General features: G+C 37.2%; 1 non-coding gene across 1 annotated transcript; it reads right to left on the bottom strand.

Moving 5' to 3' along the window:
- Window positions 1–10,758: 10,758 nt before the first annotated feature.
- Window positions 10,759–10,830, bottom strand: Trnag-ucc. The gene has a single exon. It is a non-coding gene; the product is annotated as a tRNA-Gly (tRNA).
- Between the last annotated feature and the right edge of the window lie 4,455 nt (window positions 10,831–15,285).

Below are 15,285 nucleotides of genomic sequence, written 5' to 3'. Positions count from 1 at the left end.
AGCTTGGATGGCTGGAGTGAAGACTTCGGCGGGGAGGGGCAACACACGCACAACAGACGAAAACGTTTAAGTGCGGAAACCAGCCCAGAGAGAAGAAGAAGAAGATGAGTCCGTATCGACCGCGTTTATCGATCTCTTCGTTGCTTGTAGTTTTGTGAATTGAACTACTTAGGTACGTGTTGTGTATTGAAGATATGACTCGCTAGCTATGATGTGGTTCAGTAAATTATTCGTGCATTTTGTGAAACAAATTCACGGTTTTCGGATTCTCCCCTTTACTTGTACAATAAGACATTACCACCTGCCAAATCTCATGATTCTATGTCAACGAGACGTACCCTATTGCTTTTGATACCTACTTGTCTGTCAAACATGATTCCAGGTCAACGGAAAGAACCCTATAGGGTTTTTGACAGACAGACAGAGAGATAACAAAGTGTTCCTATAAGGGTTCCTTTTTACTTTCGAGGTACGGAACCCTAAAAATAAACTTATAAAAGTGGTAGTATTGTATGATGATGGTCACCCTACCGCAACATTAGGGTAGGTCAACAATGGTGGTATTTTAGCGAAAGCGGTTAGGTGGAGGGTGCACTAATTGTTATTTTGTTATGCGCCCAGTTCACCAGTCGAGTGCGTTCGTCTTTTATTTATATTTGTCTATTACTCACATCAGTTTGGAAGTTCAAATATTAAAAAAATACATAAAAAAAATTAAAGCTTTTTGTTTTTTTATCAAACTATCTTAAAATTATTAATACAAATGTATCATCATCACGATCGATCCTTTGCCGGCAGACTACTGAGCACAGCTCTCATATTAGAATGAGAAAGGTTTATTTTAGGCCATAATCTGCCACGCTGGCCAAGTGCGCATTAGCAGCTTCACGCACTTTATAAGAGACACATTTTATGAGAACTTCATGGGAAACGTACAGACATGCAGGTTTCCTCACGTTAAAGCAAGAGATACGCACATAACTCCGGAAGCGAAAGTAAAAAGTACGCGCCCGGGATCGAACCACCGACTTCCCGAATAGTAGAGCGACGTTTTAACCACGAGGCTACCAGTTGTCACCGCTTAATAATCCCCTTAGTTGTTATAAATATAAAAAACCTTCAACAAAGCATAAAAATAACGACCCTACAATAAGTAGGGAGTTAGGGACGAATGTAAATATCACATCGAATCAAGCCGAGTTTAATACTTCCCGCCAAAAAAATCGGTCAGACGGCCGGGAGATGCAAAACGTTATATAATTGCAAGCCATTCGACAATTTCAGGTTAGCGAGCGATACGGAAATAGTGCCAAATTTTGAAACCTACCAACCTAATTTAAACCTTACAATGATTGGACTCAGAGTTTAAATTCGTTTGTTGATTTTAATACAGGGGTTCGATCGTGGTGTCACCAAATGTAATGCTCGGCCCACTTTCGCCGGGCATCCGTTAGAAACGGGAGCGAACGTTCGTTATTATTCGTCTAATGCGATTTTTGACACTAGATGACTATTTGACATGAGGTCACGGTCTGGGGATACGTTGGGAGATACAGACAGGTTTACATAATAGCATGTCAAGGTACAAAGAGACGACCACCTATGTTAAATCTAAAAAGTCTTTTGCCATTTTCTGAAGGAAATTTTCATCTGTAATTTAATACGATTTTCATTAGGCGCGCAACGCCAAAAACGCAAAGTGAAAAGCATAAAAGCATATACTTATTTTTTACTTTCACAAAATGCCAAATCGTCCTAAGTACGCAAAATGCAGAAAAAATGTCAAAAATCTTCCACACGTATCTACCTATTCCTTGGTTGATCCCAATGCGCGTGGCCAATGCACTCGGCAAATGTGGACAATGCACATAAGGGCAAGGCCACTAAGGGAATATTTTCCCCGTGTGACCTAAGTAAGTACCTAGGTACGCTGGCTTACTTGCCGAGTTTAAAAAAAAACCTAGTTCCATTGCCGAGTTTTGGGAAAAGGCCTAGGTCCGTTTCCAATATACATACCTACCTACTAACTTTACTAAATGAAAATCGGTTAAAGTATGGGCCGTAAAAACCTAGCAGACAGACTGACACTTTCGAATTTAAGCTAACGATATAAGCTCGACATTTTCGATATAAGCTAACTCTGGACCTTTCGTCAAAATCGGTTAAACTGTTGGGCCGTGAAAAGGTAGCAGACAGACAGACAGACACACTTTCGCATTTATAATACATGTATGGACAAGTATGGATCATGATTCCAGAAAGTCAGTTTTCATATTATATGCATGGACGTAGGTCTCACAAAAGTTAAAGTCAGGACTCTGAGCCCAGGAAATGACCAAAGAAGTTAACAGTTTAACAGTTTTCCCACAGCGTCGCTCATAAAAAGCCCTTAAATGATGGATAACCAATAACATTTTATTGTTCCGGCTGACCTCCTGCAGTAATTCGCGAGTGATATATCAATTTGACATTGGCGGTGTCCACAGCGCGAGCGGCGCCCGGGGGCGAGCCGCTGCCGGGGCCGGCGATGTAGGTCAAGTCGAGACCTCTCGTTGTAAACAGGGAGATGTTTTGATTCATAGCTTTACGTGAGCAATGAAGCGTGCTATCAGAGTTGATAACTGATAATGGTAACGACTTCAGCTCCTTTTGTTGGGGTCCAGGATTCGATTCCGGCCTCCGGGCACGAACTTCTAAGTTAGCTTAGAGTAGGTACACTGCCACACGGCTTTGCCGGTGCGGTGAACTGGTTACTATCAATAAGCTCGTAGCTCGTAATTAATATCACCACTAATCATCTTTCGAATCCTACAACTCTGACAAACAAAATGTGTACAATAGAAATTAATTTGAATGAATGATTTAGTTTTTTATTTTTATTTTAAGGCAGGTGGCTTAAATATTACATAGATTTCTAGATACATAATCTAGAAATCTATGTGATATAGATCTAGATTCTAGAATCTAAATATGTACATAATATATCAAATTAAAATATCACAATAATCGGGATGCCTACAAAGAGTGGTTACTGGTTAGAGCTTTTCAAACAAAAAAAGAATTTATTAAATAAATAAGCCGAAAGTAGAATTATCTTCCGTAGCTGTAAACTATCGGTTTGTTTGTTTAGGTGCTGGAGTGACAAATTGCTCTCCCGCTGAGGGGTGTACATTGTGTGGCGCGAAGTGGAAAGTTTTTGTTTGTTGTTTTTACTATTACCTATATAATACTATAACTAATGTTATAAAGTAGGTACTCAACTTAGATTATTGTTTCTATGTTTCCTCACCCCCGACCCAAAAAGAGGGGTGTTATAAGTTTGACGTGTGTATCTGTGTATCTGTGTATTTGTGTATCTGTCTGTGACATCGTAGCTCCTAAACTGATGAACCGATTTTAATTTAGTTTTTTTTGTTTTGAACGGTGGCTTGATCGAGAGTGTTCTTAGGTATAATCGTTATCAGCTCTTTTCTAGTTACTGTAACTTTCAATTGTCGGGGGTGTTATAAATTTGTATTATATATATACATATTATTTATCTGTATGTAATTTCATTGTAAGTTTATTATATTTTTGGCGCTGAGTAAGTATGCCAAAAAGATTTTACGATATTATGTAGGTAGGTAAAATCATCCCGATTCCCGACCAATCACAGACCAATATTCGCCACGGCACGCGCGGTACTATAATGCACTCAGAACATACTCAAACTCATAGCCTAATGGGATGGAAATCCGACACGACCGGAGAGTGATCAGGCGTAGTACCAACGGAGACGGTTTTACGTGCTCTTCGAGGCAAGGGGGTGGGCACCGACAACATCCTAACTTAGGGCTAGTAGTACCGTAAATAACTATCTACTACATATTACTCACCATTACCTATATATTAGTGGCATTATATGGTAGGTAACCATATTATACTCGTAGGTATAAAGTACCTATTACACTTTTGTAAAATTCATTAAATAACAATGGCTTTAAATGTAAGTTTCCTGGTGTAGTTCTATGAAATTTGATAACATATGATATCATAACTCACCTTATGAAGGCTTCGCGCTTGATTAGAATACTAATATTACTCTAACACTTGAATGACTATGCAATTAAATGATTTATGTCTCCATTGTATGTTTTATAATATGAAATCCATACAACACTAAATACCTATATCACTTTACCAGAATGACTTTTTTTCTGGCGTTGAAGGCATAGGTACTTTAGTAAGGTAAAGGAAACACGGACAGAAGGGCATTCTATTAGCGATTCCTATCAGAAACGATGAAGGAAAACATTTTATGCGTACCTACTACGAGTAGGTACTACTCTACTACTAAAAACGACTTAATTCTTAATCCCGGCGGTCGAAGTCTCAGCTTACAGCTAGTTTATTGAAATTAACTAAACTAATCATTAAAAGTATCTCTTATCCAATTAACTTTCTCAAATGCCGGAACAACGCACGCCACAAGTCAATTAGCAAATATTCCACAAGCCGACAGTTTGTCACGTCATTAAGTCAGTTAGTCACACATCAGTTAGTCTTGTCACGTCTTCACGTACGATTCCGAGTGATAATGTGACAGGACGATACTGAAAAATAACATTTGGAGCTTTAAAAAGTCCTGTCAGTCACACTTCTATTGAAGTGTGTATCATTGGGTTATAGGAAATGCTGAGACACTCTGCTAAAGGCTTCACCATAAAGTAGTATATTGATACACTTAAGATCTTAAGATAAGTTGTACAATACGACATTTGAATATAAATTCTTTACTTATATTGTGTGAGTAAGATTCTTTGTACATATGGATCCGAAACAATGTGGCTGCTAACTATGAACCTCATATAAAAGTTCAGAATCACAAAGCGGGCGATGGAAAGAGCTTAGAGTGAGAGTAGAGGAACACCTAATCAGAAATGAGGAGATCAATAGGAGAACTAGAGAAACCGGCAAAGCTCAGCGGGTTACGAAGCTGAAGTGGCAATGGGCTGGGCACATAGTTGGAAACACTGATATACGTTGGTCGTTGGGGTCCCAACTCCCAATGAGCTGTAATGGCAACCTTGCACCGGTAAGCGCAGTCTTAAAAGACCCCTCACTAGATGGAAAGACGGAAGGAAGATAGATGGAAAGAAAGTGGCGTATGGAAGTTTTTACAAAAGCCTTTGATCTCTATACCGATAGATAAGACGTCTTACAAAACGGACCACTATGTCAAGAGTGAACGATTAAGAAGAAAGAGAGGAACATATGGATGAGACTGCAGTCAAGGGTACTTGTCATGGAATTAAAAGAAAAGAGGTCAAACAATCGACTAAATTCACTAAACTAAATTATGCATGCGCATACGCATATCGTCAAATAGTTCAAACAGACCGACGCACAATGGTATAGCATGCCAGATGTGAATAACAATCGACAATACGAAATCGTTTGTGTAACTATTCGGAATTGAACCCACGATCCGATCGCTCGAATGAAAACTAATAGGTGTTTTATTGCCCGTGACAGAATTATGTGGGTTAAATGTGTTAGCGGCGCTGAGTTGTGTTCCATAATGTGTGGGTTATATTACATCGATGGTGGTGCAGTTTATTGGCGTACCTTATGAAGTCCCGGATCCGATTCATGGGAATTTATAATTCAATGGCTGAAATCTATAGAGATCACTTTGACTTTGCTCGGACTTAAGGCACTGTTAAAACGAGACAGCGTTATACTGCTAGCACAAGTCTATCTCTTTTAACTAGAACTCAAGTCAAAAACTAACTTAACTCGTTTTAACTAGAACAAAGTCAAAGTGCACTCTATAAATCTTGGTAATCTCGTGTCATGACTATGCTAATTATAATATGTAGTATAGTTGTAGTTACCATCACAGAAATAAAGAGCCACAAGTGACATACCTATTCTTGTAATTTTTCAGCCTTTCAAAAATAAACCTTAACCTTTTATAATTTTACTATCAACATGAAGGCATAATATCTGTTGTGATCTACTTATTATCCTTAATATTAGCTATGCCATGTGGTGCACATGTGATGAACGAGGAAGGGAATGTTAAAATAACGTATTACGTCCTTCCTATAAGTCATCAGAAAAAATAAGATACGTAGTTACAAATCTTTTGAAAACAAAAGCTGTTTTATTGACGACAGATTGCGACAGGCAGGACCTTTACTTAGAAAGGAAAAAACAATAAGAAATGCTACACTCTAAATTCTAGTAGGACAAAAAAACTTCTGTCTATTCTATATTCAACTGAGTAGTTTATGCATGTGACTTCGTCCGCGTGGACTACACTTTTAAACCCTTATTTTACCACCTTAGGGAGCCTTAGGGATTGAATTTTGACCTGTAATTCTTTGTCTTTGCCTGAAGAGATGCAAATTATTTATTTTAGTAACATTGCTTAAATAAGTAGGATACATTACATAATTATTATTATCATTCGATTAATAAAGTAGAAATCTCATAGATAGAATAAATCTAGATCAGCTGCATGTTATTCAATCGATAAAATGGGAATATCTTTCAAAGCAAGTTTAAAGGGATTGACATCTCGATTTCTACTGTCACAGATCAAAATAGATCATGTCGAGTATTGACATCAGCGATATACGCTTTTGTTTCGTTTAGACAAAGACACTGCGTTGTAAAGGAATTTTAATTTTGCGAACATGACGTAGTAGACACGGGGTTTTTATACACTAGCTTACATACGATTTGAAATAAAGTCATTAATAAATAAAAGTATTTTCGGACTATCTACATTATGCGTCTATTTATTTATCATCATCTAAGGTTATTAATTAATTTATTGAAAATAGTAGTTTAATAAAATCGATATTTAACTCATTCGATCTATTGCTAAAGGAGGCCAGGCTGGCTGGCTGGCCGGCCGGCTGTCCGTCCGTCCGGGCGTCCGTCTTACATACCTATATGTCAAGAAAACCTGTAAGGTTTTCCTGTACCTGGAAGGCCCTTTGACCTAGAATCAGGAAATATGGTAGATAGGTAAATCTTATACCACAAGTTAAGGAAAAAATCCGGAAACGGTGAATTTGTGGTTATACTCGTAGTTTTGAGAGGACATTCCAATAATTCGTAATAATATCTGCTTTTTCTGTGTGACGCTTAAATTATGTATCAGCTGATTCGTTATATAAATAGGTAGGTACTTAGTAAAATGATGCAGCCCAGGTGTCAACGCCTACGTATTTCACTAGGCGTTCTCCTAGCTGATAGAAGATATCATATTACCATACTGTTGCTGATTTCGTAGGTACTTTTAACTTGAAATGTAATAACAGTGAGAATGATGTTATGATTTTGATACTTTATGGATTAATTACTGCAGTATCATCACAATGTGCATTTAATCCGTTTAAATATAGAATATCTGAACAGGTAATATAATATATCATGTTTTACTCATCAACTTTTCTTTTTGATGTTTCTGTTATGTACCATTGTACAAAAATAACACTTTTTTTAAATGTGGCATGTTTTTAGGTTCCGTACGTCAAAACGAAAAAGGAACTCTTATAGGATCACTTTCATTTTGTTGTCAAACTATCTGTCTGTCTGTCTGTATGTCCGTCTGTCTGTCGTGTCTGTCAAGAAAACCTATAGGGTACTCCCATTGATCTGGAATCATATTATTTAGTAGAGAGGTTGGTCTTATATCAAAAGCAAAGGAAAAAATCCGAAAACCGTAAATTTGTGGTTACAACACAAAAAAAACATTTTATGTGTTACATGAGTTTATGAACAAATAAATTATTATTAGTATTTTTAATCTTCAAAGTAAGATAACTATAACAAATGGGGTATCATATGAAGGAATTTTATCTGTACACTTTAAAACAGATTTTTATTTATTTTCATGCATAAATAGTATTTGATTTATCGTGCAAAATGTCGGAAAAAATACCTGAGTACTGAACCCGGGGTGCGTGAGTCTGACTCGCACTTGGCCGGTGTTTTCAGTCATAAAACTAGAGACTAGGTATTATTGTAATACTGAAAATTGCTTGTCATCTAGCAAAATACGTACATATTATTATGTTCCTTTGTTTCGCACATGATTCAAAGACGCGTCTTGATTAAGGTCAAATGCCTCACTCCGTAAACACCAGATTGCGTTGATAACTGCTCATTGAGATGCTAACAGATGACTAACTGTTAATTGAAGCTCCCGAGGATTCCCACAGCGTCACAGGATGACAAGTGACATCACCTACTTAGAAATGGAGCAATTTTTAATAAGCCATTATCATCTTGGGGAATTTTGCTGGTAGAAACCACAACCAACTTCTTGAAAGAGAAAACTGTGTAGTTTACAGTACATTTCCTGGTGTGATTCTGAAAGCTATCATAGTGAATACAGGTGTTGACCTGTGTTAATAGGCATTATCATTGGGCATATTATCATTCATTGACAAAATTCTGAGCTCATGTATATTATAAATCTATACTAATAAATAAAATTGAAGTGTCGTGTCTGTTTGTATTGGCTAATCTTCGGAATGGCTAAACCTATTTTGACGGGACTTTCACAGACAAGTAGAGGATTAACCAAGGAGTAACATAGGCTTCTTTTTTAACCGACTCGTACACTGATATCTCCGAGATTTCTGAGCCGATTTGCGTAATTTAGGTTCCAACTCCTCAATCCTGATGCTGCAGGGGATCTGACCAATCCACGCGGGCGAAGCTGCGGGCATCATCTAGTGTACAATAATATTAAAATATACCAAGCGACAGAAAAACAATTGTACTCTAATATTTCAGCGTTTATTAAGACGATCGCATTCGGGTTTTAGTTTTCAACTTTATGATTCCTTTTGAGATACGGAACCCAAAAAAGGACCGAAAAGTTTTCGAATTATGCAAATTACAAATTATTGTAAGACAGAATTCGCACCACCCAGAGAAACAGACGCGGTGGTCCAATTACAGAATTAACATCTTCACCGGCGCGGGCGCACCAGTAATGCAGTTTTCACGCTAAATCTGTGGGGCATTATTAGCGCAAATTAGTTTGGGTGTGAGGCATAGAGCAGCACTATCCAAAGTAGAGCAGACATTGTTACTTCTTTACACTTATGTTACGAGTATGTACGTACAGTGCTCCCACCTAGCACATACCTACCTAGCTGTACCTTCTAAAATCACATTCGTTCGGGTAGATGCTGATACTGTGAAATCGGCTCATTTGTAAACATCAAAGTTAAACTAATCACTGTAAGTATTTAGGCTGTGCTAAAACTATCAATTCGCTAGTAATCTGTGATGTAGTAATGGTCAATGAACAATACATATTATATTAGTATTTTTTTCTTTAGACGAATGCCCTTCTGTTTGGCGATTTTTCTGTCATAAATCTGTGATTTCTTACTAGATCATTCCGTGCAGCTATTCGAGCTTACTTCAATAGCCTAGTGGACCACTATTCGACGGCTTTAGCAATTGATGCTGGTGGTTCCAAGTTGACACGCACACATTGATAAAAGTATTTCTTTGACCCGATGAGCTGGTACTTTGGCAGATTGAAGTGGTCTATAAGGCGTCTCCCTTCAATGGTCGAGGTCTCACCCTCATTGCTTAATGAGTGTGGTGTGAAGCTTGTACCCACCGCGGGGCACTTTTTAAATTGCTACCCGTCAAACCATGACATGCGATCCGAGTTGTGTGGTCTTCATTTTAAAGTTAATTTAATTTTTTAAATGAGGCATGTTTTTTAAACCATGACTAGTCATTTCTACTTTCTCGTCCAACTAAGCGTAAAGCTTGTAATACTAATCTATGTAAAGCCAGACGAGAGAAAAAAAAAGCTTGTAAAAGAAGAATCGTGGTTTGTAGGTATCCAGGTAAATTATCACGAAATTAGCCTAAATTAAAAAAAATAGAAGAGGTACCTACTCTGTGAAAATTGGAGTAGAGAGATTTCATATTTCAAATAAACTTTTAAAAGAGCTTTTGAATCTTCAAAAGAATCTACCACAGCACTGGTCCGAAATGCTATACCTACCGAGAAGAACCAGCAAAAAACTCGGCGGTTGCTCTATTTAAATGTTCAATTTACAATACTTACCTAGTATAATTCCATATTGGATCAACTTCTACTTGCTACGCTATGGCTTATAGCATATCTAGAGACGCTCAGGCAATAGTAACCAATGTGTGTATACTGTATAATAGCCTTTAGTTTGTAGTTTGTAGTAAAGGCTGGAAAATCTATGGTAAACGTGTTTATTATACCTAGGCAAGAATCTGTTCCTTATCTTTGCTTAGGCAGATTGACTACTTGAAAATAAACATGTACGCTTTGCGCTTTGTTTGTTTGTTTTGCATTGTGTCGTGAAATGTGCGCCTGCGCAAGATTCATTACTCGGCAGGATTGCAAAAAAAATGCTTGAAAATCAAGCATTTTTTATTTAAAACTAGATTATAGGCACGATTTTCTGCTTCTTGCATTAATAGCTATCAATCGATGATGTAACTAATGCTTATATACATTTTTGTTAAAGAATATTAGTCATGCTAATCATGACTAATACTCCCCTTTGCCCTCCAATTAAGCGTAAAGCTTGTGCCAGTAGTGGGTACGACAATAGTGCAACGGGTAAGGTTTGAACCGCCGACCTTTCGGAAGTTAGTCCGCTCCTCAACCGTTGAGCTATCGAGGCTCTAATACAATTATTTACCTCTCCTTACTTAAACAAAAATTTACAAAAATATATAAAAGTGTGCGTTGGCCGGGAATCGAACCCGGATCAACTGCTTGGAAGGCAACTATGCTGACCATTACACCACCAACGCTGCTGTTCGTTGGAAGGCAATATTGTACCCAATTTATATTTTATCGCATATTTTAATCATAGATGGGTCAATAACATCTCTATGACGTAAACTGGTAAAACTATCAAGAAAAAATGTAGATGCAAGATACTAATATAAAACACTATCACTTAAAACTATATCGTACAAATTTAACAATTTCGACCATCAAAAGGAGTACAATTGTACCTACTTTGAATAAATGATTTTGACTTTGACTTTAATGCGTCATCACAATACAAATATATATTATCAAAATAAACGTAAAAATATTTTTCGTACCTTTTTGACTTAAGTAATTGATTTTGATAAAAACGATTTTAGAAGGGTCAGTCAATTCATACTCCATAGAAATTTAATGTTATCAGTCAGTCAGTGTCAGTCAATGATGTTAGAAGATTGGTGTCAGTGGATTGTAAGTCCGACTTGGAAAAGTTTTAGAAAAGACGCGTGGCTTTGCTTCGCCTCTGTGCCAATGTGCCTTGACCCTTATTTAAAACAGCCAGTAAAGCAAGATAGTCATCTAACGTTATTCTTGTTTTTGCAAGAATTTGCAAGATTTTTACTATCTTTACTGAGATATCTAGACATAGAGCAAATTGTCTCCGTATACAAATATTTACGCGAACACAAAAACAAACAGTCCAATGTTGTTCTAAGCTGACACGCTTAGTGCATTTTTATTATTACCATATTAACAGTGAACAGGTGTTATTCAGACCTATCTTAGCTATGCAAAAACCACTTTATTCCCCTATAATACAGTTGATTTGTTAAAATATCTTTCAAAATTGTTTGGAAAAGTATTTTGAATTTAATAAAATAGAGTTTAAAGTATATTTTTCTTTAAAACATTAAAATATTAATAAGAATAAGTGTGTGAATGTCTTAGGGGTAGTAGGTTCCGTGCGAGTGGTTTCTGTGGGAGTTTACACGAAAGTAGGGAATACTTAATTTGACATGGGAAATAAGTGCACCTGTCACTTTAAACTTTGAAACTTACAACACTATCCCTTCACATAGTCTAAACTAGCTGTGCCCGCGACTTCGTTCGCGTGGAATAGTGACTTTTCGCGCTTTATATAGCCACGGACGCTCAAGCGCGAGGCGCCGTGATTCTTTAAATTAACATAACTTTTTTATTTATAAACCGATTGACATGAAATAAACACTAAATGCTAAGTGAAGCTTACTACAATATATTAGTGAAAACCGTATCTAAATCGCATAAGCCGTTTCTGAGATTAGCGTGCACAAACACACAGACAAACAGACAAACAGACAAACAGACAAACAGACAAAAAAAAATTAATTACAATTTCGGGTTCGGCATCGATATAATAACAACCCCAGCTACTTTTTTTTTATATATTTCCATGGTACAGACACCACTTTTCTACAATTTTATTATATGTATAGATATATAATACAGGTATAAAAGGAAAAGGTGACTGACTGACTGACTGATCTATCAACGCACAGCTCAAAATACTGGATGAATCGAACTGAGATTTGGCATGCAGATAGAAAGATTATTATGACGTAAACATCCGCTAAGACAGAATATTTAATAATTCATCTCTATGGGAGTAAAATACTTAGGTAGTGGTTTGAAAGTGTAGTCAGTTGAACAGCATATAAACATCAACTACTACAGTGTAAATAAATAAATAATCATAATCTTTATTTATAATTATAAAACCTACTTCATAGTATCATAATAATTTCATGATACCGATCATGATTTCTGTCTAATATAATTATTATTATTCGATTAGCTATCGACATACAAATGGATCTTTCATATCGGATCATTGATAGTGGAAGGGAGGCCAGTGTGGGAAAGGTTGATTGACGAAAGAATGATGGAGTTGGAACAGATCCTGTTGTTCTTTTAACCTGTAAGTAACAAGTGTAAATTAAAAATTTATAACACCCCAAGTGAAGGTTCGGTTAGGTAGTAACAAGGAAAGAGCTGATAACTTCCAAACGGCTGAACCGATTTTCTAGGATTATAGCTAAGAATACTCTCGATCAAGCCACCTTTCAAACAAAAAAACTAAATTAAAATCGGTTCATTAGTTTAGGAGCTACGACGCCACAGACAGATACACAGTTACACACGTCAAACTTATAACACCCCTCTTTTTGGGTCGGCAGTTAGTAAGAAAATGATGCAAGTCCAGCCCTCTAATGGTTAAGACATCGATCTCCTATTTAGGCTTCAATCCCAAGCCACGCACCAACTCTCAGAATCGCTTGCATTAACGGTGAAGGAAAACATCATAAAGAAACTTGCATACCTGAGAGTTCTCCATTATGTTCTTAGAGTTGTGTGAAGTCTGCCAGTCTACACTTGGCCAGCGGGATGGATTATGGTTCCAACTGAGAGGGAACACTTTCTCTGTTATAGTGCTCCGAAGATAAAAAGAAATAGAAAGTTTTTTTTATTCAAATACATATACTTTTACAAGTTGATTGGTTGATGGGTTAAGATAATGAAGAAAAGTTGCGTCTTTAAACTCTGTTGAAGTGGCTGTAGTTAAGGTTACCATTCGTCCGAGTTTCCCCGGATTTGTTCTGGTTTGGAGGAAATTCGGTGAGGTCCAGATGGGGTTTTGCATACTATCCCGTTTTCACAAATTCATTTCAACTAAGCAATCGATTTCGAAGGCTATTTGAGGTATTGGTTGAAAAAATTATATCAAGACTTAAAATAGTTTTTATAATTTCTTGAATGATGAGAGAAATAATTGTTTAATTTTATAGATGTCACTAACAAAGTTTAAATGGTGTTTTGAATTTATAAATTCATAAACAACAAAAATATTTCATTTACGACTCGAAAATCCGAGGTTTTCGGGTCCTAGTTCATAGACTTTAAAGATGGCAACCCTTGCTGGAGTCATAATAGGAAAATACGGCTTTCGCTAATTAAATAGTGGATTTTACTGCCTAGGAAAGGACTCGGTACAGGTAGGTGCCCAAAGGTGGACTTAGTTGGACCGGTACTGTTTATAGACAGCAGTAAACACTAAAGCAAACATAATAAAATGGCCGGCCAATAATATTCTATTGCACGCTAAGTGTTTACGCTCCACGCCCTTCCTTTTGTTTGTCAATAAAATAATAAAATAGAAACACCGCTAGTTGCGAGTTGCGAGTCTCGAATAGTCGGATAGGTAGGTAATTTAGGCAAAGTGAAGTAGAGTAAGGGATCTGACAAATATTAGGCTATGGATGACGTGAAAGAAAAGAAACCTGGTCACTGCATAGCCTACCTAGCGTCAAATGCAGGTAACGTTTGACCCCTGCCAGTGACTCCGAAGCTTCGACATTCGTTTTGTAAGTTTCTTAACTGTCATGAGATGTAGTCGTTCACAATACAGAGTCTGTGTAACAAAATACCGAGGCCTCGACGTCACTGGCAGGCGTCAAATGTTACCTACATTTGATGTTAAGTAGACTATGACTGTTTTTCAAACAAATGACAGATGCCGATTCAGGGTAAAACCGAGAGTTTCCTCACTCTAGTTCTCTCTGGTAAAGATCTTTGGATTGGTGCGCGATGTTCGACTGCGTGCAGTTATTTAGGATTGTGCAGTATTACCACTTACATGCGAAGCTTTATATTGTTAGTAGGTAGAAGGCCACCGATTAATTTATTTAACACTTTAATGCACACACACACAAAGTGAAACATACAAAGTACGATTCATTAATAACTAGCCGATGCCCGCGACTTCGCCCGCGTGGATTTAGATTTCAAAATCCCGTGGGAACTCTTTGATTTTCCGGGATAAAAAGTAGCCTATGTGCTAATGCAAAATATTATCTATCTCTATTCCAAACAGCCAAATCCGTCTAGTAGTTATTGCGTTAAGAAGTAACAAACATACACACACACACATACACACAAACTTTCACCTTTATAATATTAGTGTGATAGTGTGATTACAGTGCATACATTTTGGGAACTCACTCGCCATTTTTGCTCTATACTTATGTCAACTGTCATGTCAAAAGTTCGATTTTAATCCTTAATCTAAAAGTAAACCGTACTTTAATACAATATAGTTTCGCTATAGCATCGCAAATGATGAGTGTAAAGGATATAAACGGTTAAGGTTTATGGTGCGTTAACTCTAGCAGTTAAACCCGAGTTCAAATGCACTGCCAGTTGCGAATGCATTTGTAAACGATCTTAACCTATGAAATCTGATGGTATTTCGAAACATGGAGGTACATGTCTGTATTTTCGTTACACCATGTGTGTTATTGTTTAGATACTTAGAAGCCTGGCTGGCTGTTGGCAGCTTGGATTGAAACTATTTAACTACTCAAGCGATCCGCCCGGCTTGGCGCAGCGTCGCACGGGAGAGGAACTATTCCACTATTCCATTCCATTCCATCAGCCTGTATGCGTCCACTGCTGGG

This window comes from Maniola jurtina, chromosome 5 (assembly GCF_905333055.1).
Source record: "Maniola jurtina chromosome 5, ilManJurt1.1, whole genome shotgun sequence".
Taxonomy (NCBI): Eukaryota; Metazoa; Arthropoda; class Insecta; order Lepidoptera; family Nymphalidae; genus Maniola; species Maniola jurtina.
This window is presented reverse-complemented; position numbering and strand designations above follow the sequence as displayed.